We start from the raw sequence: 25,137 nt of genomic DNA, 5'->3' as shown, positions 1-25,137 counted from the left end.
GGCTATATGATTTGCTGAGCTGCCGCTGCGCCGCCCCGCCCTGCCCCGCCCCGCCCCGCCCCGCCCCGCCCCCTGCTCTCACGAGAGTCATGAGTCATGACTGACTGAGTGATGGGAAGTTCGGATCATTTTCAGTGGCGGCTGGTGATGGAAAAAGAAGGGGGGGCTGAGGTACAATGTGGTTTTAAATTTTTTATTTGAACAATTAAACAATTGCTGCTGTTTATTTATTACATTAACACCAAAGTAACAGCTCAAAAACAAATAGCATCTAATGTAATTATTAAAGTATGAATTTAGAATGTCCGTTGTAGATTTCAAATATTGTTCTTTCAAAGACAGAAAGATGTGCCAATTTGAGATTCATTGGAAACCAAGTCATACAAGGTGAACTTCTAATTGCTATAATTTGCAGTGAGTGCTCAGTCAATATTCAATAAACACAAAGAGTTAAATAGTTGCTGTTATTACATGGAGTAACCACTAGATGGAGAAGACTGTACACTAATTGGAATGGTGAGCAAGTCTATAAAAATACTATATATTGTTTTATATATTATATAAATATTTATATATATATTATAATAAATAATTATAGCTATAAAAAAAATATAGCTTTGCTCACCCCGCCCCTCTGTTCTGTGCATACACCGTTTGTAATAACCATAACACAATAACCATAACGCGTTGTTCATTATAAACGTGGGATTATGAATTATATCAAGAACGTCGTACATAGAAAACATGCCGTAATGTACCCTGAGTGTAAAAATAGCCGCATTCATCATGAAGCGTGCAGCAAGCGATTTGCAAAGATTAATATAAGTGTACGCACAGAACAGAGGGGCGGGGTGAGCAAAGCTCATTATCATTTAAAGACACATGCACTAAAACGGTGTGCTGAAAACAGAGCTGTTTTTGACCAGGTAAAATTAGTGTTTTCTTACAATACTAATGACAATTTTTAATTCAAGTATATTACAGACTTTTAATTTAGACCCTAAAGAATCATATTAGCTTGTACAAAAATGGCATTATATGACCCCTTTAATGAGACACAGGTGTGTGTGTGTGTGTGTGTGTGTGTGTGAATCTCTGAGCAGTGTGTGTGTGTGTGTGAATCTCTGAGCAGTGTGTGTGTTTGACATTTAACACTGAGTTTGCGTCATAATGAGATTCGGTTGTTTGGATTTTTATTTTATTTATTATGTCTAATTACATTTACATGTATCTTTATACATTTTTTCTTTTTTTTTTTCTTAAATGTGTTCAGTGAGGGTTTATTGGACTGTATTTTCCTGATATGTGTAGGAAGTTGAAGATTAAGTTTAGCAGGAAAACTGTGACATGAAACAACAGATGAAAAGTCATGACTCGTCTTTTCCCTCTCCTCTTCTCCTCTTCTAAATTTTCTATAACATCTTCCGTACACAAATAATTAGAAATTGATACACAAATATATACAGAAATATATACAAAATATACATAAATCTTAAATAAACAAAGATGCATGAAATGTGCAATAGAAATTTTGAAATACAAATTTTACAAATAAATGAGCAGAGCAAAATATTGTGTGAAATGAGTCTGTGTGTGATGAAGATGATGATGATGGTGAAGATGAAGATGATCAAATGTTCATGGTGTGAAACTGTTGTCAGTGAAGTTTAACAGCAGAGCAACATCAGGAATGGAAGGAACCCTTACTTAACAGGGTTTGTTCACCTAAAAATGAAGTTTCTGTCATTAATTTCTCTCCCTCATGTCATTCCAAAACCTGCAAGACCTTTGTTCATCTTCAGAACAATCTTCAAGTTTTTGTTGTGTTTTTTGTTAACAGGAGAACTCTTTACAATATGTATTAAAGACAACATCCAAAATATAATGTTGCCTTTAATAAGAGGTGAATATTACTTGTAGCTATTATTTACAAAAATGTACACTATAAAAAAATAAAATAAATATAGTATAAATAAATAACATAAATGAAAAATGAACAGGTGACTGAGCGTAACACTGAAGTCCCAGTTTGAGTCCTGAAATGTGTGTGTAGCGTTTGCTTGTTCTCCTGGTGTTTTAGCGCAGGTTTCTTCAGTTACACACAATGTGTGTGTGTGTGTGTGTGTGTGTCTGTCGTTTGCTTGTTCTCCTGGTGTTTTAGCGCAGGTTTCTTCAGTTACACACAATGTGTGTGTGTGTGTGTGTGTGTGTCTGTCGTTTGCTTGTTCTCCTGGTGTTTTAGCGCAAGTTTCTTCAGTTACACACAATCCGTGTGGGTGAAAGCTTCATCAGTCACTGCCATCAGAGGAAGAGAATATATATACTATATACTATACTACAATACAATACAATATAGTTTACTGATGGAGAACAATGAGAGTTCAGACTGAGAAAGAAGATCTTGATGAGTGTGTTTGTGTTCAGAAGAGTGTGTAGAAGATTCCAGAAGACAGGAGTGAACAGATGATGATGATGAAGATCATGTTCTTGAGAACATGATGAAGGGTTTGATGAGAATCCTCAGTTTTGACAAACTTTACAGGCTCGTCTGGATCATTAGACTAGAAATCACAAATATATATCAGATTATCATCATCTCTGTATATCAAGAACACATAGTTAACAATTGCAAAAAGCATAATCTTCGAGTGCAGAAAAGTCAGTTTAATTGACACTGAATCTGACACTTTATGACAGAAGTCTTTAGAAAACAGTAAAAGTAAGTTCACACTCACATTCTGGCTTTAGTTTCTCCATACTCTCACATCTATCAAGTCTCTCTCCTCTTTCCTCTGGTGATTCACTGGTTTGTGTCTCATTTCTGTCCTCCATTTTTCTCTCAGTCTTCTTGTTTTCTGCTGATCTGTGATTTCTGCTGATTTTCTTTCTCCTCTTCATTTGAATCTGTTCAATCACACAGACAGAGTTTCATTAAAGCGATATAACATCATATCACGAGACATCAGAGGCCTGTTGCACAAAGTTTCAGTTGCTACCAGGTAAGTTCAAGAGATTGGTTTTTAGCAGGTTTCGTTATATGTGTAGGAGCCATTTGTTGTGTTGCAAAGTTGTTGTTGTCCACTGAGTGGCGCTGTGATTGTGTATAATTAGAGTATAATTAGATATAATGTATATATATAGATAGATGTGTATTTATATAGTTGTGTATAATTAGAGCATCTGAGTACAAGTGTGTGAGCGGTTGGTAATAAGGAAGCACAAGGTTTGTGAGAGCACTGCAGTGTAGTGTGCTGGAGGATTTTTATTCTTATTGTGACATGAGAGTTAAGACGTTTGTGTGACGTCAGTAATGGGCGCCGTGTTACGTACACATATAAGCGTCCCACACTCGTAGCTCAGGTAAGCGACTCCCCTCTGGGGTGCTGTTCCTTCTCCTGGCTGGGTTTGTGATTGGGGTGAAGCATTTCAGGTAGGAAAAAGTGATATATTGGCAGCTAAGAGTTGATGTGTAAACGCTAACAGGAGTGCTTTGTTTAGGTAGTTTCACTTTCCATCTGCTGTTCCCCTCCCGTGTGGCTTTGTCACTCCGTAAGCGAGTTTTATACTCAAATGTGCGTATGCCCTCTAATCTTGCCTTTTATGTTGGCGTGTTACCTTCTCTTGTCGGCCTGGTACGTATGTTTAATTAAAATCTTATGTAATTTCAGCATTTGGCAATGTTAATGACTGTTAATATGGCTTTAGGGCGTTAGTGTATAAGAACGTACACTGGATCATTATTCCTTTTAAACCGAGTGTTTGAATGTGTTGACTAGTCAGAGTTCCGCAACGACCTGCTGGTAAGTGCAAAATCTCTTTGTTCGTAAGTCTCGACGAATGATTTTGCATGCCGTCTCTTTTTTAATTGTTTGTTTAAATTTTAGGAGAAAGTGTGGCTTCGCTTTCACGATTATATCGCTGCTTTGTTCCCACGTGGAGCACACGTCCAGTGTGCTGTCTTCATCAGGATCGCTTTTGAGCGTACTCCCTTCTATTGGGGCGTGTGGAATATTATTATTTTTTTTCTTTTGTTTTGGTTTGTGTGGTTGAGCTCTTTTCTTTAAGGGCATTTGTTTATTTTGTTTCATGTTGTATTTTTGTTGTGATTTACTTATTTTTGTGTTATAACTCAGTGGCTGATTCCTTTTCATTTTGAAGAGAAACCATTTATCTTGGGTGTATTGAGTATTGTTTATTTTGCTGATTAGTCAGCTGACCTTATAATTTCAACTTAATGTAATTATTGGTTTGATTTAATGGTTGTAGCTGTCTTATTGTTTTCAGATATTTGTTTATTTTGTCTATTTTTGTCTTTTGATAATTCTTAATGGTTTAGTAAACTTAATCTGAAGTTTTTCTCTTATGTGGTTGTTTGGTTGCAAAATTTAACTTTGTTATTAATTTATGTTTGGTGTGTGCGTGTGTATTCCTCAGGAGCTGCAGGTTTGCTCGGGACGAGGGCGTGTGGCGTGCGGTGGTGGTGTTTCTCACGGATTGCAGTGCTTTGCTGTATGCATGAGATCTCACATTAGTACAAGTGTGCGTGTGTGTGGCACAAACCGGAATTGATCTTTCACCTAATTAACCTGAAGTAAGGTTGCAGCCCTGTGGATTGTCGTGTGTGTGCGTGAGTACGTGTGTGTGTCCCAATCTGTTGTTAAATCTGTTGTTATTTTAAACTGATTAAAATAAAGCACCTTTTGTAATTTTGTACACAAGTCTGTGTCTCCTATTTATAACTGCCTTGGTGGTGAACCTGTGTAGCCTTTAGGCATAATTCCTGGGGTGAAACTCCCCAGGTGGCGTAGTCGGTGCTCTGGTAACTGTAATTGTCTCGGATGCCACATTATGCTGTGTCTACGAGGTATGAACTTTGTGTGTACGTGTTTGTGAACAAGGAAATCCACAAGCAGTTTTGAGATTTGACCACATTTACACCAGACGTCGCTGGAAAAACCAGCAATGCAGGTTTGAGAGGTGGTGCCCCGACAAATCTCGACTTGCCTTACGGCACAACGTCACACACATCAACAACATATGAAGCAGCCTCTGTGGAAGACACTAGCATGCATTTCAGACGTGAATCATGGCCGACGAAGAAAACGACGAAAGCGCGGTCGGAAGAGTGCAGAGACGGCTCTGCGTGAGTGGCGTTTACCACAGTAACGTTAAATACAAGTAGGCCTACTCCACAGCAACTCTAGGGGTCGCTGTTTGAGGAAAACGGAAACTGCATAGTGTGCCTTTAAAGGTGCAGTCTTTAAGTTTTAGCGGCATCTAGTGGTGAGGTTGTGAACTGCACCCAACATGGTGGTCGACAGGAAGTGATGTCGTCATCTGATGCCTAGTTCACCACAGCCATAGAGAGAAAGAGTTGCGACACTCCCATAGACCTCCGTTGTAAAAAATGGCGGCGCTTTTAACCGCCTACTTCCGGGATTTGAAGATCGGAATAGGTCCAAACACTGTCATTTGGGCGTTGGACACCATTCACTTACATTGCTGCGCGTCGAGTTGTTCCAGAGGTAAGTTGCTGAAATATCGACCTCTTTTGAATTTTCAACTGTCTATATTGTATCAGAGGCCCTTTGCGATGCTTATACTGGTCTTCATTTGTACATGCACAGCGTAATTATTTATATTTTATCTTGGTTGTTTCAACCAATTTTCTAGCATTGCCTGCTAGCTAGTTAGCTAGCGCGACTTCGCCAGCTGTGAAGGTAGCATCTAATTAGTTCGGTAATGAATCGCTACCACCTTTATAGCAACTTTTATTTAATTTAATTTTTTGGGATATACTAACTTTTCATTATGTGACGTGTTGGCTGTACTTAATTTGTATCAGAGCCCATCTCAGATACTCATTTACTGTGAGGAAACTTTGTATTGTAATATCCACACTAGTTTAGTGATTGTTCTTCAAAAGAAGATTTTTTTTAACAAGAATTTTTAACAAAATAAACACTTTTTTTTTTCAGCCTCATGTCAACCAAGGCTGCTGCTGCTGGTGGCGAACGGCGGCTGGCGATGGTGGCACACACTCACACAAGCACACATTTTTGTTGTCTGTCATTGTTTAATAAAAAATATTTTATTTGAAAACCTTCATTTGTATCAGCCATGCTTAATTGACGTCTCAATAGCTGTAACAGAAGTTACAAAAAAATCTTCACTCTGCACTTACCTATAGACCCAAACATAAAAGCGTAAATTCGTTTTTAATCTGTTATAGTTTTGATAATATGTGTATGGCTTAATCTTAAAATTATATTCTTAGTCTTAACATGATCATGTTTCACGTTGTGGTCCTGGGGGTGGCCACTTTCATCAGAAGAAGTGAGCTAGCTTCTAAGAGATTTCTGAACGGACCGCCACGGCAGACCTCTTCGCGTGATCACGAAGGTGTAATGGCTGAATCAAAATGTATAAGCAAAATCACGGGAATCAATAGCCTAATACAGCCCAGTTGTGCTAAAATAAATATGAGACGTCCATCATCAGATGAATGATATGGAAAAGTTTCTACTACTACCCATGCGAACATGAACACGAAGCTTTTCCCTCCAAAAATATAGCCTAAAACTTATCTCCAAATGCAAAACTGACATTAACAAAATGCAATAACAGCTGAAAAAGTACTTGGGTGTGTGTTTTATTTTATATTTACCGTTCAATAATGCAATCGCTGCTGTCTGTCCCATAGAAGAACATGACAGCCAGCGTATGTTTTGGAACTATTGGGGCTTACATGAACCACGTGACAGCCATAGCGGCGACATCAAAGAGTGTCGCAACTCTTTCTCTCTATGGCTCTGGTTCACACTACACAACTTTAAACGTCGGCAGATCGCTGTGCTGTTTAGACTACATGACTTGCTCTGGAGTCTTGAAGTCTATGTGACACTACGTAAATGATCTGCAACAGGGGGTTACACACTACACAAGCTGACAACAACTCTGTCCCCCAACGACTCTATCCGGTCCCAAAACCACATTTTGTCATGAAAACATGCGCAAGAAGTGGAATGGGAAATGGTGCATTGTCTATTTGAAAATTTGCCAAAATTGGCAAAAAATAAATAAATAATATACATATATATATTTTGTTTGCACAATGATCTGTTTAGAACCAGGAAAAAAATAAAAAGAATATCGGTGAAAGGATAAGCACACGCGGGCAGCAGGGATTGTCTGTCAGAGACACACAGCGATCTACCGACGTTTAAAGTTGTGTAGTGTGAACACACAGATTTGGAAGTGAGTAAAACACTATAATGAAAAAGCAGCTGCCTGTTGTGGTTTGGCAACGATGGTTACAAATACAAAAGGCTTTTGTAATGTTATAACAAGATGATCATTGGCTGTTGCTCGTCGCGACACGTGACACCACAGGCTATCGAGTCGGCCGACAGCTCCAGATATTTGGCATGCTAGATATTTGTCTGGCGTCGGCGATGTGTCAGCGAGCATTTTTGATGCGTCGTTAAGTATTTTACACTTAAAGATTGGCGAGCGCGGATCACCCGCAGATTTGCACGCGATTACAGCCCGACCGGTCGGCGAGCCTGATAATTTGCAAATCGGGCTTAAATCGGGCTTAAAATCCTGTAGTGTGAACTAGCCATGAAACAGCAGAGAGTAGCCAGTTAAGCAATGAGGTTTCTTTACAAAGATAAAAATTAGGTTTACTTGATAACGATAAAACGATATGTTATTGTGAATATCATTGTCACTTGTTCATCATTGTGTCAGTGTTTTATTCGCTGACTTTAGCTCAAGCTTCTTTACATGAAGAACAACATAGTGACGAAACGTGTTTGTCCATTTAGGGCCACTGTAGAAACATGTCGATGTAAGGAGACCCGCGGTGTGTGTAGAGAGAAATGACTCATTCTAAGCTAATAAAAACATAACGGGTCATTATGTGAGGTCTTTATACACCACTGAAAACATAGTTATGTATATGATATTGCATTTCGGTCAACAGATTCTCCTAAATGTTACACAATGCACCTTTAAATTAATATAAATATAATAGCCTACATATGTTCATATATAAGGCTTTTAAACAACATGTATTCATTTGAGCTCTTCCTGAACCTATAATTAATAGGCCTTCTTTAATTCACATGCATTGTTATAATCAGATATTTTCTTTCAGCTGTCTTCTCAAACTTTCGCTGCAGCAGTGTTTATTACTGCCCTGTAAACGGTTTTAATTTCATGATAATTTTCTAAACGATCTCTTAATCTTCAGAAGAGAAGTGTCTCTGACGCTCTCCGTGTTGCGTGTGATTGGCTGTTTGCTGCAAACGCTTCAGAGTTAATCAGAGTTATTTCGCATTCGCAAACTCTGGATCAAACCTGAGTTGACAGACAATTTATCCCAAGCTTTGTGAGACCACTGAATCTGATCTAAACCAGCGTGGATTATCTGGATTTGTCAACTCTAAACATATTCTGAAACTCAGAGTTTGTTCAACTAGCTTCGTGCAACAGTCAAGTTAAGTCACCTTCATCTATTGCTGATCAACAGCTGTGTGAACTCAGTGTACAACATCTCATATTAACACTACAATATTCATAAAAGATCTTAATAAAGCTGTTGAAGTATGTGTTGATGATAAATATGTGATTTTATGTGTCCTGATCATAAACATCTCTCTTCTCACCTCGTTATCATCATAATTTAAATACAGTGGCTGTTCTGATGATATTCAATTGTGCAAAACTCTTCTCAGGCATGTTAGAATTTTCACCCCAAATAAAAAAAGGTTATAGTCCGACACAACCAGTGGAAGACGTCACCGCCGTCAGATGCTCACTAAACCATGAGGAACATATAAATATCACTTTACCAAACCTATTTCCAGACCTTGGCATTGTTGTATATTATCAGTATATGATTTTCTAATTTACCTTAGATGTAATATAGCTGATGCTAGTTAATAACAAATAATCCTTCATTTATTTGTTTGATGCATCATTAGGTTATTCACCTTATTAGTCTCAGAGAAACAACAACTCTAACTTTGGGTTAGGGAAAAGAAAATACAGTTTGTACAATATAAATAATCATTACGCCTATGGAGAGTCCCCACAAAGATAGTGAAACTGAGAGAGAGAGTGTGAGAGAGTGTGTGTGTGTTATAAGCATTGTGACATCATGTGGCAGTGGCTTCTGTGCGTCGTTATCGCCACTGGAGATCAGATGAATGGAAATGAAGCTCACGGACATTTGCCTTGATGGTTTCCTTGGATTGCGTCCTCCGAAGACAGACACACACACACACACACGTTCAAGCTTCCGTGTTTAGCAAATTTGATGCACACTTTTGTAAGGAATCAGTCGAAAGTAATTTATTTACAATTTATTTTTTATCTGCTATAGTAGTATCTGAGACGTTGTGCCACAAACGTGTTGCTGTGGGGTGTGTCTTACTCCGGACTTGACTGACATTAAATACATGCATAAAATTATTTTATTTTCTATTTTTCCATATATCTGTTGGAAATATAGATAATCTGAGTGAAATGTTATTTGTGACCAGCTTGACATTAACACCTGCCAAATGCGTGTGGATTTCAGCAGCTGCGAGTAACAGTCACTCCTAGCCACTTTGGCTATAATTATTATATATTATACATTTTTTTCAATTGTAGTTTTTTAAAAGGCATCTGAAATAATAAACTAAGTGCAATCTAGTGGTGTCAAAAATATAGATTTTTCGACACATATCAACTGAAATATCTGAAACTCTAACGCAGGATACACAATAGCTGCGCATTCTCGCTCTCATCTCTCCAACAGCGAGTTACACACAAACCCTCCTCTCCTCACTCACTCACTCCTTTCATTGGTGCTCCAGATGAATATTGTTGGTGTTACAGGGCTTGAATTTTGGTGAGGGATTGCGCGTATTGAGCATAATTTTACTCATTGCAGCAGATTTTGTGCTCACACCCAAAGTGCAGCACATAAAGACAAGTAGCCTATATTGGCTATATAAAAAACAGTATAATGGATCAGTGCAGTAGCGGAGTGGCAATCGGGAGAGTCTGGACTTTTCCCGGTGGGCCGGTAGTGTTTCGAGGCCGCGAGGGCCGGTCTGATAATAGTTATACATTGCGAGTTATATTAGCAACACCATCAGGCGGCCTGATGTGCGGCCGCTTCCCGCTGGTCAAACTGTGCAGCCTCTCTGCTCAACACAGTATACATGAATATCAGTCACGTGACCTCTTACGTCATCCGCTCTTTTTCCAGTTGACTGCCGCCATCTTGAGTACCTACTGTATATGGTACTGACAAGCATTAACTAGCTAGCTTGCAACTATTTACAGCTTCGTACGGATACAGTAAATGGCTATGAAAGACAACATTTCGCACCTCGACTGCCATGAAAAGAAACTCTACTTTTAAAAAATAATATCGTTAGGGTGTGATCCCTACGCGATACCTGATGCGTACTTCCAGCCTCTGTCCACTGCTACCGAACTACCAATCCTGGCATTCAATGATATTATCCCGGGGCAGAACATTTGCCAAGCGTGTCAGAGCTTCTGGGTTCTAATGCGCACTCATATAGTTTTTTTTTATTTTTTTTATCAAAAACGATTATGTTTATCAGTGGTTGTTTATCAGCAGGGACACGTTTGTGTGCAGTTTGTTGTGTAATTTCACTGTAACGAATAGAGAGTCTCTCCACATTTAAGCATGCATCTGAGTGAAGAGAAAACACAGTATCCGCGCCACTGATCGCAGCGGCAACAAGCACTTTGACCACTTGATTTCAGAAACAACACATTTTAGCTCTGCTAGTGCTCTGCTAGTGAACTGGAGATGTTTTGTTTATTTGTATTGGTACATTAGTGCCGCGAGATGTTTCAAAAGTGGTGGGGACATGTCCCACCCGTCCTATCCGCAAATTACGGCGTCTTTTTTTGTCCTGAGGTAACGTTAGCCTGTAAAAGGATAATTTGGGGTCTCCTTTTTTGTTGTTGCACTCCACCGCACAACATATTGAAGGCATAGCTAGTTCCTTTGCGACTGACGTGATTAAGGTACTCAAGATGGCGGCAGACAAGTTTTAGAAGTGAGTGATGTCAGTGAGGATCTATAGGGACGTCCCGCGTGACGTCACGCCATTTGGAGCAGCCATCTTGACGGAATAGAAAATGCTAAACCGCTGACATGACGTGAAGAGTTAGCTGACGGTGCACTCAAAAAAATGCTGGGTTGTTTCTGTAAACAAATTGTTGGGTTGATTGTGCTGGGTCAAAAAGTTGGGTTGTTTGGGGTACTGTAAACACATTATTGGGTTGCTCATGCTGGGTCAAATGAGTTGTAAGAGGGTCATTCACAAATAAACCGCTGGTTGGGTTATTTTGACCCAGCAACTGGTTACTTTTTTCATTCTTTGCGGAACTTTCTGGATTCTTCACTTCTGACTCGAGGAGCACGCCACTCGGAGCAGGCAGTGTTTTATGGTAAGTTAATATGAATGTTTACCTATATTTTTACTAAGTTGTGGTGGTAGCAGCAAGATAATTTCACTGTTCAACATACAGTCTTTGATATGGAAGTGTGAGGGGTAACGTATTTATTCTGTGAAACATTAATTAGCCACAGCTAGCCGGTTAGAATTTTTTGACAAAATGCCGCATCGTTAAATCCTTAGTTGAAATTAAACCAGCTATATGCAGCCTTTTTGAAATATGCAGTTTAAATTCTAAATTCATCATGTAATTATCGTAGGCCTATTCATTGTGGACGTTGTATTTAAAAGTGAGTAAAGCGTTTTGTATGAAATCCATACGCGCAGTTTCCCTCACAGGGCTCGTGCGTAAAATCAACGGGAAATGAGTCTCTAATGTAGGCTAGCTAGTGAGTTGTGAGTGAAAATTCTGCTGGCGTAGTTTTAGAAATAACGTTACTCGTCAGAAGAAATGACTGAGGTAAGTTCCAGCAGTCTGCGTGTGTTTTCTGTAATGTCTCGAACAATCGTTTCTGCCAAAAAAAAAAAAAGGCTTTCAAGAGCTTGATATAGCCTAGTTTTTTTTTTAGTAAATGTATGACTTGCAATCTTTATAAACATCGACTGAGGAAAGGAGAAATAAATGGACAGGCGCCAGTTTTGAGAAGAAAAGTATACCCGTTTAGTTGAACGAATGATCGTCAATATTTAAAATTTAAAAAATGTAAACTTACATGATAGCCTACCATACCACCATGCATGTCTTCTTTCATTTTAGTGCGTGCAAGTTAACATCTAAACGAGGCGATCATCAGCGCTGCCAGTCAGGAGATTAACGAGCAGCTTTGTGGGTTTGTGAGTTTTAATGTTAAAGACACAATCAACATTACAGTAATATTTTACTTTTAATAAAATAATGTTTTATTTTAATGTCTTAATGTTGATAATATTTGTCCAAATTACTCTTTTATTACTATTAGCCTACTATAATTCAGTTTGCAAATACTGAATACACATTTTGTTTGTTTTTCACATTTGGTCATTTGGTAATGTTTGCAATAATTTTAATTGCATATTCAATAATAAATTGATACTTCCACAAAAAAAGCTTAACTTGACATAGGTCAACATTTAACATAGGTCAGCCGGAACCGGGGACACTTTCCTATAACACCTGATTTACTCATTATTTAATAAGAAGAATGGCATCTATGCTAATGTTTGTCTTTCTGTTCATTCTAAAGTCTACTGAAGTTAGCCGTATCCAGGCCGTATCCAGATCAGAAGGTGGACCTGTGCCTGGACCCATCCATGACGCATCCCTGAAGTGCCAGCCTCATCAGCCATGTGAAGGCCTCATTGACACGACTGATCCTCAAAAAACACGTCTCCATACCGGTGTGATGACTCCGACTTCCAACCAGACATTTAATATTCAACAATATTATTGATTTGCCTTACTTAAGGTGGACGAAGACGCATTTTTCTTCTAGAAACAAACTTTGTTGTATTATATTCATGTTACAGTATCACTGTGAAGCTGCTTTGATACAATCTGTATTGTAAAAAGCGCTATATAAATAAAGATGACTTGACTTGACTTGTGTAATCAACAGGTGAGGACCAACATGGTTGAATATTTACAAAATGAGATGACTGGTGAATTGCTGCACATGAAAAGATGAAATGAGGGGGACATGTCAGACCTTTGACATTGATTAACATTTGTATTCGATAAAGAAAAGTATTAAAGAAATGTATAAAATAAAAAAAATAAAAAAAATGAGATTGAAATCATACAGTGGCCTCTCTGGTTTATTGTATTACAGAGATAATAATTATTTTACATTCATAATATAACAAATATTTGTTTCTAATTTTATTAAGGCAATGAGACAAGAAATAACCCAGCACATGAGTAAGACTTAACCCAGCAAGAGGGTTAATTTCACCCACTGGTTGGGTCAAATGAATGACCCAGAAATATGGGTTAAATGGTAAAACCCAGCACTTGGGTCAAACCAACCCAGCGCGTGTTCTGTCCAATAGTGACCCAGCGGTGTGGTTAAGGTTGGGTTATTTTTTAACCCAGCAGTTTTTAGAGTGTGCGCTAATAATAGATTAATAATAGATGGCAGTGTTTGTCTAAACCAGTGACCACGACGCTGAAGTGTGTGAGAACAAATGAATAACATCAGTGCTAACCACGAACATTTATTTATTTGGATTATTTGGATTTATTTTTCAATGTCAATCTTTTCACCGTTTACATGTTTAAGCCCAAAATGCTATACTATTCAAAGTAGTTGACTGTAATTCTCCTCTACCCTGTGTACATTATAAGCCTAGCTTATTTAACATCGTTACAGGCACCTCGCGAGCATTCATTCATTCAACTATTTTAAAAGACTGGAATAAACACCAGCACACACAAGCAATCTTTTTTTTTATAGTCAATTTAATTAAAAAATGTAAACCCAACAGGTATGAAATGTCAGAAAGAGAAAAAAAAAAAAAAACTGTTAATGGGAAGACGAGCTGCAGCTTAGTGGATAAATATATTTAGCCTATTTTTATTCAGATTGCACAGTTGGAAAGAAAATATATTTATAGGAACATTTCAGCAGGCTCAAGATAATTAATACAGTGACCATTATTCATTATTTTAATCAATTCGCAGCCATAAAACGTGATAATCCGCATTCTCATGTATGTAGGTGCGCTGAAGTATTCCGTCAAAATGGCTGACACGCGGCTAGGGGTCACGTGACTGGGAGATCCCTATATAAAAGTGCTCAACCCGTTCGGCAGGTCCAACCATGTCTAGGATTTTCAAAAACATAGGGGGATCAGTGAGCAGCCCCTCCCCAAATGGCATAGCCTGTCGGACCGGCCTTTGGTGTAAAAAGCCGCCAAACACCTCTTTTTCCTGGTCACGTTTTGGAAGTCTAACATCTGTGTGAGTGAGTTAAATTATGGAAGGGCAAAAAAGAAAACTGACAGGTGGCGCACTGAGAAGGTCAGGCTCAAAAGAAAAAAAAAAATGGAGGAGGCAGACTGTGTGTGTGTGTGAGAGAGAGAGAGAGAGAGAGAGAGAGAGAGAGAGAGAGAGAGAGAGAGTGTGTGTGTGTGTGTGTGTACACTCACAGTGCTACAATGCCCAATGCCACTTATGTTTGTGTATAGTCAAAGCATCTATATTAGCAACTGTTAAATGGCCTGTTTAGGTCTGTTCCAAACATGCATATGCATAGCAAAATCCCTTTGGGGAAAAACGTGTCTGTCATTTATTTTTTTCTGTTATTATTATTGTATGTTGTTGTTGACTTCAAGATCTTTTAAATAATAATCATTATACTTGGTATTTCATGTTGTTTTGCAGTCATTTTATTGTAATTTTAGATTTTCACGAAACCTACAAAAACTTTACTGTTATAATCTACAACGTCAACATGCATTTGTGTAGTGGCATCTAGTGGTGAGATTGCAGATTGCAGGGTATTAACTCCGTAGAACCATAGACTGTAAAAAATAGAACGCATAGAACAAAACCTTAAACATGACGTGGCGTTGTCAAGGTAGCAATTTCACTGGATCTAAACAAATCAATCTAACCATAGAGTAGACCATGTGACCAGTCGCGGTGGCTTTCTAAATATATTTAAAATAATTTTGCAAGGGTTCTATGACGTTAGTAGTATATATTTGTAAGCAATTTTTTTATTTTTTTTAAACACCGAGGGCCGGTGGTCTACGAAATTTCCCGGTAGATTTTTTGGTCCCCCTCCGCCCCTGGATCAGTGCGTCAGGTCTGAAAGCGACAGCTAGTCTACCGGCTGCCAAATATTAGTTAATTAGTAAATATATTATACAAGAACAATATTTCATCGCAGCTCCACCTCAGCGAACAAAAATGGGAAAGAGAAGAAAGCACATAAAATTTAAATGGTTATTGTGGCAGCAATAGGCTATATGATACAATTTTACAATATGTAGGCTAGGCTATTATAGTTTGGATTATATTTTATAATATCCCATGAGTCCTAGTAAATGCAACTTCAACTATTTCTGAAGTGCTTCTTTTACAAAGTACACCGCTTTCTCACCTAACGCAGTGAAGCAGCCCCTGCACGAGAGAATCGATATCAGCAGATTCAGCAGCATCGCCACGGACAGCACCGGGTAACGTCGCACGTAAGAAGGAATATCTTAAGCAGCTTTATAAGGGATAGATCGGGGAACAAACACGCTAGCAGTAGTATACCATCAGTTAAGTTATACCTTAAGAGTCTTCGTAGCGCACTAAGAGACAACATTATCGGGAAAAGCAGCCCAGGACTGATGTGACATTCAGACACCAGAGAAGAAGAAAGACCATAACAGTGTTTCATCTTAAACATCATAAAGACTCACAGTTTGGTGTTCCACCGTTAATGCTGCTCTGTGTTACTTCTCTCAGCATCTTTTTCTCTCTTGGTTTGTTAGTTTGTGTCTTGTCCTCTTCCTTTGGCATTTTTATCTTTCTTTTATCTCACGAACTGAAACCTGTTGAGTGAAGGTTTTCTTCTTCTTCTTTGGTGTTTATTGGCGGTTGGCAACCCAGCATATTGGTGCATTACCGCCACCAACTGGAATGGAGTATGGATCAGGTTATTTGCTTTTATACAAAATATAAATAAACATAAAAACCAAGCAAACAAATAAACAAACTGGAAAATAAAACAGAATAAAAAAACAACAACAAAAAAACCCACTATATGCTTTTATATAATTTACTTTCTTTCACAAATGTAATAATTTCATCATACAACTTACCATCTGTTTCCCTTAATAGACCTGATAAAGTAAGGTCATGATGTTTTACTGTCTTCAATGATTGAATAAGGTGACATCTCTCATTATTATATTTCCTACAATGGATCAATTATCTAGGCCAGCACTCTTAAAATTGACAAGTGTACACATTGAGTGAAGCCTGCTCCTATCCACATTTATTTCCTACAGTGGATTAATACATGCTCAACTGTATAACTGTTTCTTGTATGCATTCCCCATGGGTGTTTTCCTATTTTATATAGTGATAGTGTACTGTTAAGTCCAGTATGACCTATTCTCATCCGAGTTATGATGCTTCCTTCTCTTCGATTCCTGCTCTCCTTCCTCCCAGCACCAACTCGTGTTTGTATATTGTATAAATGTCTGTTTCATTATCATCCCAATATACCTGCCATACTGATTGTGCATATGTTCTTATGAGTGCTTTAGCTTCGGCTTTACTTAATGGGGCCTGAAAATCTACTTGCTTTATTCTTAGAGTTTGTTTAGCCAGAATATCCACCTTCTCATTTCCTTCCACACCAACATGAGCCCAAATGAAACATGTAGAAATACCCATAACTTTCATACATCTTACAGAATATCTCATCGATAATATCCATCCTAACTAATGACCTGCCAGATCGTATACTTTCTAGTGATGAGTAGCTGTCTGATGCACTGACAGTGTGTTTTATTTTCTTCTCCTCGATCCACTGCAGGGCCAGGAATATTGCCAACAGTTCTGTTGCATATACTGACAAATGATCACTCATTGGAATATATAAATCCTGCAAATCCTGTAAATGGCAGAAAGCTCAAGTCAGTTTGTAAGAACCCTATCGGTGTAAGAGTTTGTGAACTAATCCATAAAAAAAAAACACATTTCTCTCTTTCACTCATCTTTGCCCACTGAAAGAAAAAAATACAATAGGAAAAAAAGAAGCTGTTTTAATTTTATTTATTTTTACATAAAAAGTGAACCAGGTTTATTCTCTCTTGTGTAGATTAGATGTATGATAGTAAAAGTTATTTTATTCAACAACAAAAAAAAAAATCAAAAAAAAAATCACACCAGTGAGGAAGGCAACCTTTGTTCCAAAATTCCTCATTGGACTCTGACAGAGATCTGAATGCATTAATCAATACACTTCATTTCGTTCAGTAAACTGGAAAGGCAGAACTAAAAGATCTAACATTCACTGGCTCAGTTTACTATAGAAACCTCAACACTTAGGAAATGATCTGCCACACTTAGAAATAAAACAATTCTGTCTTGTACAACATTAAATACTGCAAAGCAATCAATACAAATACACTAGGCTTTCAGTGACCTTTGTGCTTGAGGTGTTATGTATTTAGTTTGATACTGTAGATCTGTCTGTTTGTTTCTCTCCTGTGTTTTGTATCCCAGTCTACTTGCAATTAATCATACATATATACATATGTTTTCATAACTATGAAATGTTTGAATAGTTTAAAAAAACATAATACAGCAACAATTACTGTTTTACTAATGTATCAAACAGTCTCTTCAAACTCGTAAGACTTCTGCTCATCTTTGAAACTCAAATGAAGATATTTTTAATGAAAATTTGGACTAAACCGCTCATTTCATATGGATTAGTTTTACTACTGTGTCTCTTTATGAACTTTTTGAAGCGTCAGAGTAGTTGCGTATCAATCAATGGAGGAAGAGAAATCTCAGATTTCATCAAAAAGATCTTCATTTGTGTCCCGAAGATGGATGAAAGTCTTACGGTTCGGAACGACACGATGGAAACGCTGAGTAATTAATGACAGAATTTTAAAACCCATTTACTGTATACACATCTTATTCTGTAACAGTGTCTGTCTTAACTATGAACATGATATCGGTTGATTACTATATAGATATATAATATTTGTATAATGTCGATAATAATGCTAAAAAATAAACAATATAAAACAATCACTTTTGCAGTGACTGAATATTTAGAAATATTTTGCTGATCAGGTAAAAGGCACTGCACCTGTTTGAAGAGAACACACTCTCAGAACTTCAACACACACAGTTACTGTCAGTAAAGTATAATTTACTCTGTTTAGTTTGTGTATGTGATTAGTGTGTGTCACCTCTTCTGTAAATCTCTCTGAAACATCAGAATGAAACTCTGGATCTTGAGAAACTAGACAGTAAAAACAGAAACATCTGATTATCTTTATAGTTTTATATAAGTGGATGAATAGTAAAGTTCAGGATTGATTTGACACATTCAGACACCAGAGAAGATGTAACTTCACATTGGCTTGAAATGACTGTGGTATTCCTGCAATGCCAGCCGGCTGCATTTTCAGGACTGCATTTCTAGGATCCTATAGTTGTTTATATGTATTAGCAGTTTAAACTATTTTATAGCACTTACTATTAAAGTCTGTATTTCGTTTTTCATCAAGAATGATGGTAACACTTTACAATAAGGTTCCTTTATTAAACATTAGTTAATGCATTAACTAACATGAACTAACAATGAGCAATACATTTATTACTGTTTTTGTTAATCTTTGTTAATGTTAGTTAATGAAAATAAAGCTGTTCATTGTTTGTTCATGTTAGTTCACAGTGCATTACCTAATGTTAACAAGATTTTAATAAAGTATTAGTAAATGTTGAAATTAACATTAACAAAGATGAACAAATGCTGTATAAGTGCAGTTCATTATTAGTTAATGTTAACTAATGTAGTTAACTAATGAACCTTATTGTAAAGTGTTACCAGAATGATTTAGTTGTTGTATTTTTATTTAATTGATATATTGTCCTAACCAGGGGCGATTCTAGGATTTTCGTTTTAGGGGGGCTCAGCCCCCAATGAGGGTATGATTTAAAAAAAAAAAAAAAAGTTAGTTTATGGTCTAATGCTCATTATTAACTAGTTTCATTAATTCATCCAGCAATATGCATATGGCACAGTTTTATAATCACTGAGGAACCAAATGTGAGGTATTTAGGGGGGTTCGGGGGCATGCTCCCCCGAGAAAATTTTGATTTCTCTGATCTACATATGTGCATTTTAAGATGTTTTGAAGGCCAAAGAAATTGGATAACAATAGCTTTAAAACCATGTGCGGGCAGCTGTTTATTTTCTCACCTCATCAGCATCACACTCTTTTTCTCTTTGTTTTTATCTTGCTCTGTCTCTTCCCCTCCTAAAGCTGCTTTGACTAATATAGGCTTTTCATTTTTGTCTGTCAGTGAAGAAAGTAAACATAGGGTCAACTGATTGATTCAAGTTGATTTATGAATCATTTTTTCAGACAAAGCTACCAGGAAAGCTAGGTAACCAAGTTTATTAAATTCATTCACAATATGTACACATTCATTATTGATCTAGGCCTAATACATGGCCGTAGACAGGGCTTTATAATCAAAGAGGTCATAAACTTGAGGCTGTTATGGGGTTAAACATTTTTATTTCTGATATGTGCATTTCAAGACGTTTGAAGGCCAAAAAAGGATAAGAAACAGATTTAAAACCTGCTCTCTCCTCATCTCCATCACTCTGTCTTTTTCTCTCAGTCTCCTGATCTTGCCCTGTCTCTTCCCTTCCCTTCCTAAAAGCTGAACTTTTTTAATTTACTGAAGGCTATAAATTGTATTATATTAATTCTCAACATGTACACATGCATTATTAATCTTGTGCCTATGAAAACGGCTTTGTTAATGTTTCTTGTCCCCTCACAATGACATAATTACACGTTATATAGGCCTATTTTCAGCTCAAAATGGCGAAATTAGACAAAAGTTGATTAGTTTTCTAATTATTTTTGTCATTCGTTTAACATTTATGACCTAAAAAACTGTCAAATATAAAATGTTTAGTTTAGCTACTTACATCTTCTTAACTCGCACTTGACCGTAAACTGAAGCGTCAGTCGTGCTGCTAAAATTCGCGCTCAGCAGCTTCTGCGAACACGCATTTGTGTAGCCTACACTTAATCACAAATGTTTAGGGGGGCTAGGCAGAAGTTTAAAAAGGGCCTAGTGACGCCTTGGTTCTCACTCTGCGTGTGTTTCGCGCTGGATGACGGCCGTGCTGAGCGGTGCAGGTACAGAGGAGAAGTAGAAGAAGAGAGGATGACACCATTTGCTAAGCGGGGATGTTTTCATTTTCATCCTTACACATACATTTTAAACCACAAACTACGGAGTATGTTTTGGACATTATTTAACATTGTCAAAGACGAATTTTTTTTTTTATAATAACATTTCTTACTCCAAGTTTTAGGGGTGCTGAGCTCCTTTTTAGGGGTGCTGAAGCACCCCTAAAAAGGGGCTAGCCTCGCCCATGGTCCTAACCCTTAAACATATCTGTTGGTAATACTCTTAAAGTATTTAACATAATTTGTTTCAATAGATGAGCAACTATTCTGGTTTTAAATTCAGTTTTCTTGGAAAGAGAATATTTTCAGTTCTGTCTGATGAGTGACACACTTAAAGTGCAGTAAACTTTAAAACAATTGCGCTACAAACAAGTGTGTTTATGAGTATGTTAATAAATTAAAATACTTTTAAAAAAGAATGTAATTTATTTATTGCAATACAGATTTACATTTCAGTTTCATTTTGAGATTTCAATGCATTTTTTTAATAGAATAAAGTAATTTTAACCTTGTGAAAAGAATCTCCTCTGCAGCTCTGAGATCTCTGTTTGTGCAGTCTGAGCTTGAGAGTGTTTTAGCTCCCCCCCCCCCCACACACACACACACCCTCTGTCAACTATAAACCCGGATATGTATACAGAACGTGACATTAGACCATAAGATTTTACTGATTTTAGTCATCAGTTTTACTGATCAGGATGTATAATTAAACTGAATACACAAGGGTTTGGTCAAACAGTTTGTGTTTTTTACTGACTGATACAAGAAGATATATATCTCTAGACAGCCAGTGGCAGATGGCTGTTATAGTCATTTAATGATGGCAAATGCACAAATTCCTGAAATAAAATGAACACCATTTTATTTTTATTTTTTTATATTTATTGAATTGACACGAAAGAGACGATGCCTCTTTTAGTCAGGCAAGCAGATGCAGTTATTGGCTATTGATATTCTAAAAATGACCAAATGTTGGTCTGACATGTATTCATTCAGTCATTATATCAGTTTTTCTGCTGGCCCAGTGGTTAACAGTTTTACTTGTCCTGTACCAACATTTTCACACATTTTAGATACAATTCTAGATTCCAGTTTTTAAACCACAGCAAAACCTACTAGCCTAACTAAGATTATTAAAAACAAGTAAAGAACAAATAATCAAATTACAAGCAATAGCACAAATAAATACAATAGAACAAAGATACAAATTAAATGAACAGTGCTTTTCAACAGGGTTGAGTTTTCAGGTACAGAAATTGAATAAAGTAATCTAATATAAAATAACACTACATTTAATCGTAACTGTACATTAAATAAAGATTGGTTGAACTTTATTTTACAGTACGTGTACTTGCGTGTAATTAGTGTACTTACCTAAGAAAGTACTGGGCATTATATGTATTATATATTATATAAGTACATAAGGTATGTGTATGAGGAATAGGACTGTAAAATAAAGTGCTATCTGAAGATTAATCATTATTTAAGTTAAAAAAGTTATTCAGTCAAGAGCACTGAGTGATTTTTTTTTTCTTTGTCTTTTGTTGTTTGATTAACATTAAAAACACAGACAGTGGCAGGAATATTAGGCTCCTGTCACTTTAAGAATAATGCACAGATCCAATAAACTGATATTATGTACACATGCGTTGTCATTCAGTTTAGACATAACTGACTATACTAGAATCCTCCATTCCTTGCCAAGGAGAGAATTTTGACATAATTTGTGTGAATTTGTGTGTTCAAGCGCAAGAGGATGAGAAGGAAAACTCAATTCAGTGTTAACGCTGTCTGAGACATGGCTTTCTGGGGGTGCGTTTCGGATATATGTCGAGTTTAGTTCTCTTTTGCATCTTGCGCTTGAATATTTAAATTGGCAATGTTAAAAACACGTGCCACTGATAAACTTCTGTGACGGTGCAGAACTGGTCGGGACAGTAACAGTTCCGTCAACCCTCGCAATCAACTTAATCTTCATAATCTTCTGGTTTATCACGTGTATTACTGTGTATTTTATGCGTCAACATGGCAAAGTCATTGTTGATTTAATTTTTCTGGTTGGACATGTTTTTAAATGTATCGTGCATATTGACTCAAACATCCCAGTCAACCAATATTTATTTTATATTCTTGTGTCTGTGAGGGTGTTTGTGTGCGTGTATGTGAGTGTGTGTGCGTGCGTGCACTCTAAAAAGTTTAACTATTATTTACTCAATTTTTTTGGTGAAACATTTTTACACTCAAAAAAACTGAGTAAATTTTAAAGCTGTGAAATCAATGAAATATACTGTATGAATTGAGTAAATGCAAGTAAAAAAAATTAAGTAAATCTGAGTAACTGCATCTGGTACATTAACAAATAAAATTGAGTAGAAATAATGTAACATTTAAACATTTAAAAAACAATATTTATGAGTAATTTTAATTGTTTTTATTTTTGAGTAATATTAACTTTTTTATTTCCTCTAAACCTTTGTAAAATAGTATTCCATACAACCACCAGTATACATGACTTGGCCTTTATTGTCGATGAGTAAGTTACAGCAATACAGCACATTTTACACTGTTTTTAACATTTATACAATATTGCCTACATTTAAACTCAGTTAACAAACATTTTAGAAGTACAAATTAAACATTTAAACATTCAGGTAGCCTAATTCAAGTGTAATCAATCGGTCTGTTATCCCATCTCCACTGGATCAGCGCTGGTTCTCGTGCCGGAGACGGACTCGCGCTCTGCGGGTGAACTTCGAACTTCATACCGCTGTCCTGCATTTCGCTCACAGCCGAAAGATACTGCGAGCGACTGCCATAACCTGCCAATAAACAAACAGTGTACAGTTCTGAGGACATTTTATCATACAAATTAATTATATTCATTATCATTAGGAATAAAGTTGTGTGTTTTATGCAAGGCGTTTCAATCACGCGAAAAGACCGTATAACTTACGGCGCTGATCCACTTTTGCGACACGACGCGTGGTGTGTCGCGACGCCTCCCCACATTGGTACGTTGATGGGCGTGGTTTTGACCGAGCGGGAAATGTAGCGTATTAGAACAGAGGACCTGCGAGAGACTTCCCTCCGTCTCCATATGCTCCATATGTCAAAGTCGTAGACTGTAAAGACAGGCGCGACTCTCGTTCAGGTGTCACATTACGCCTCTGTATGTTGTTTTGCATTAAATAAAATTTAAAGCGCATGATTTTATAGATAAAATAAAACATTCACAAACCTGAATTTCACAGAGGAAATGCACCAATTCTGCGGCGCTGAGACGAGAAGAACTGTTGTTCTGGAGACTGGAGAGTTCAAACACCGCGCGCTCACTCAACCATTGAGTTGTGTCATGTCAGAGGGCGGGGGAAGGGTGAATTGTTTTAATTGAGTAAACTTACTCAATTTCTTAAGAGTGTTAAAGTAGGGTGACCATATTCCAGGTCATGTCCGGCCGGGATTTCGAGATCGCCCAAAATATCCGCGATTCGGCTTTTGCTTTCTCGTCGCCATTCATTTTGTTTACATGTACACCTTTTGATTCAGTAGTACTGAATTAATTCCGATTGGTTAATCTGAATGTAGTGTTTACATGAACGCTAAACAAGTGATCGGTTGATGTGCGTGTAAGCATTGCTAAGAAAATTCCTGTGTTTTCGTCTCGATCGGGATCCGTGTGAATCAGAATGCATGACCTGCAAAGCTGGCACGTACGTGTCAGTGTCAAATAACGTAATAATGTAAACATAATGAATGGTGACTGTAGAAAGCAAAAGACGAATCCCGAGCATTTTGGGCGATCTCGAAATCCTGGCCAGATATGTCCGGGTAAAACAGGACGTATGGTCACCCTAGTTAAAGGAACTGTATGTAGGATTGTGGCCAAAACTGGTACTGCAATCACTTTAAAAATACTATAGAGCGGTGTATCCCCTCCCCCTCCCCCCTGACTCGAGGTTGCCAGATAAGCTGAATTCAGCAGAAATGTAGGCTGCTTCAATGAGCTTCCGACGAGACGTACACAGTAAGTTTTTTTCTGTTAATTATGTTTATGCTTCATGAGAGATATTTTGATGAGTAATTATGTGTTTAAAAAATTTACCAATCGTCATTAGTTAAATATAATCGTAAAGATGTATGCTCGTATGTGACAGTATCGTAAAGATGTATGCTCGTATGTGACAGTATCGTAAAGATGTAAGTTATGCTCGTATGTGACAATATAATCGTAAATATGTAACGTTATGCTCGTATGTGACAGACAGAACGGTAGCTGTAAGTCTAACTTGTAACGTTATGTATCTGTCATTAATGTAAGTACAAGCACAAGCCTATGTCACTATGTGTAATACAGCTATTCATTTAGCTGATGCTATAAGTGAAAGTGACCAGCTGTATTTTTTTTACTTAACAGTTACCCTGCAGCATGCGTCCATAACACGCTAAAATATGTGATGTGAAATACAGGTCAACTTGCAGCAAGTGTAACTTAGTCCACGATATATGTGAAGAACGAATGTCGAATCATTTTTTCTGGGGTAAAGTTAGGCTTCTGTCTCAATTACGTTTCAAATTGCCATAATGGGCGTGCTAATGTTGTTTTCCTCAGCGTCTCAGCATAATGACAGAGAAACGGGCTCCTATGCATTGCTAATGTTAGCATACGTCCATGTGAGCTAACGTTAATACTTTGCACGAACAT

The 25,137-nt window shown here is 37.3% G+C and overlaps 1 protein-coding gene and 1 long non-coding RNA gene across 3 annotated transcripts in view; both read right to left on the bottom strand.

Moving 5' to 3' along the window:
- LOC311096819 (uncharacterized protein) overlaps positions 1 to 25,137 on the bottom strand; it is a 291,191-nt gene that overhangs the window by 193,606 nt on the left and 72,448 nt on the right. The gene's annotated exons all lie outside the window — the stretch shown is intronic.
- On the bottom strand, positions 659 to 16,066 carry LOC311097306. The gene is made up of 3 exons (XR_014609229.1): positions 15,891 to 16,066; positions 2,736 to 2,904; positions 659 to 2,561 (listed from the first exon to the last, which is right to left on the bottom strand). It is a non-coding gene; the product is annotated as an uncharacterized lncRNA (long non-coding RNA).

This window comes from Abramis brama, assembly GCF_963993115.1.
Source record: "Abramis brama genome assembly, chromosome: 15".
Classification (NCBI taxonomy): domain Eukaryota; kingdom Metazoa; phylum Chordata; class Actinopteri; order Cypriniformes; family Leuciscidae; genus Abramis; species Abramis brama.
Note: the sequence above shows the minus strand (reverse complement) of the source record. Positions and strands in the feature narration are given on the sequence as shown.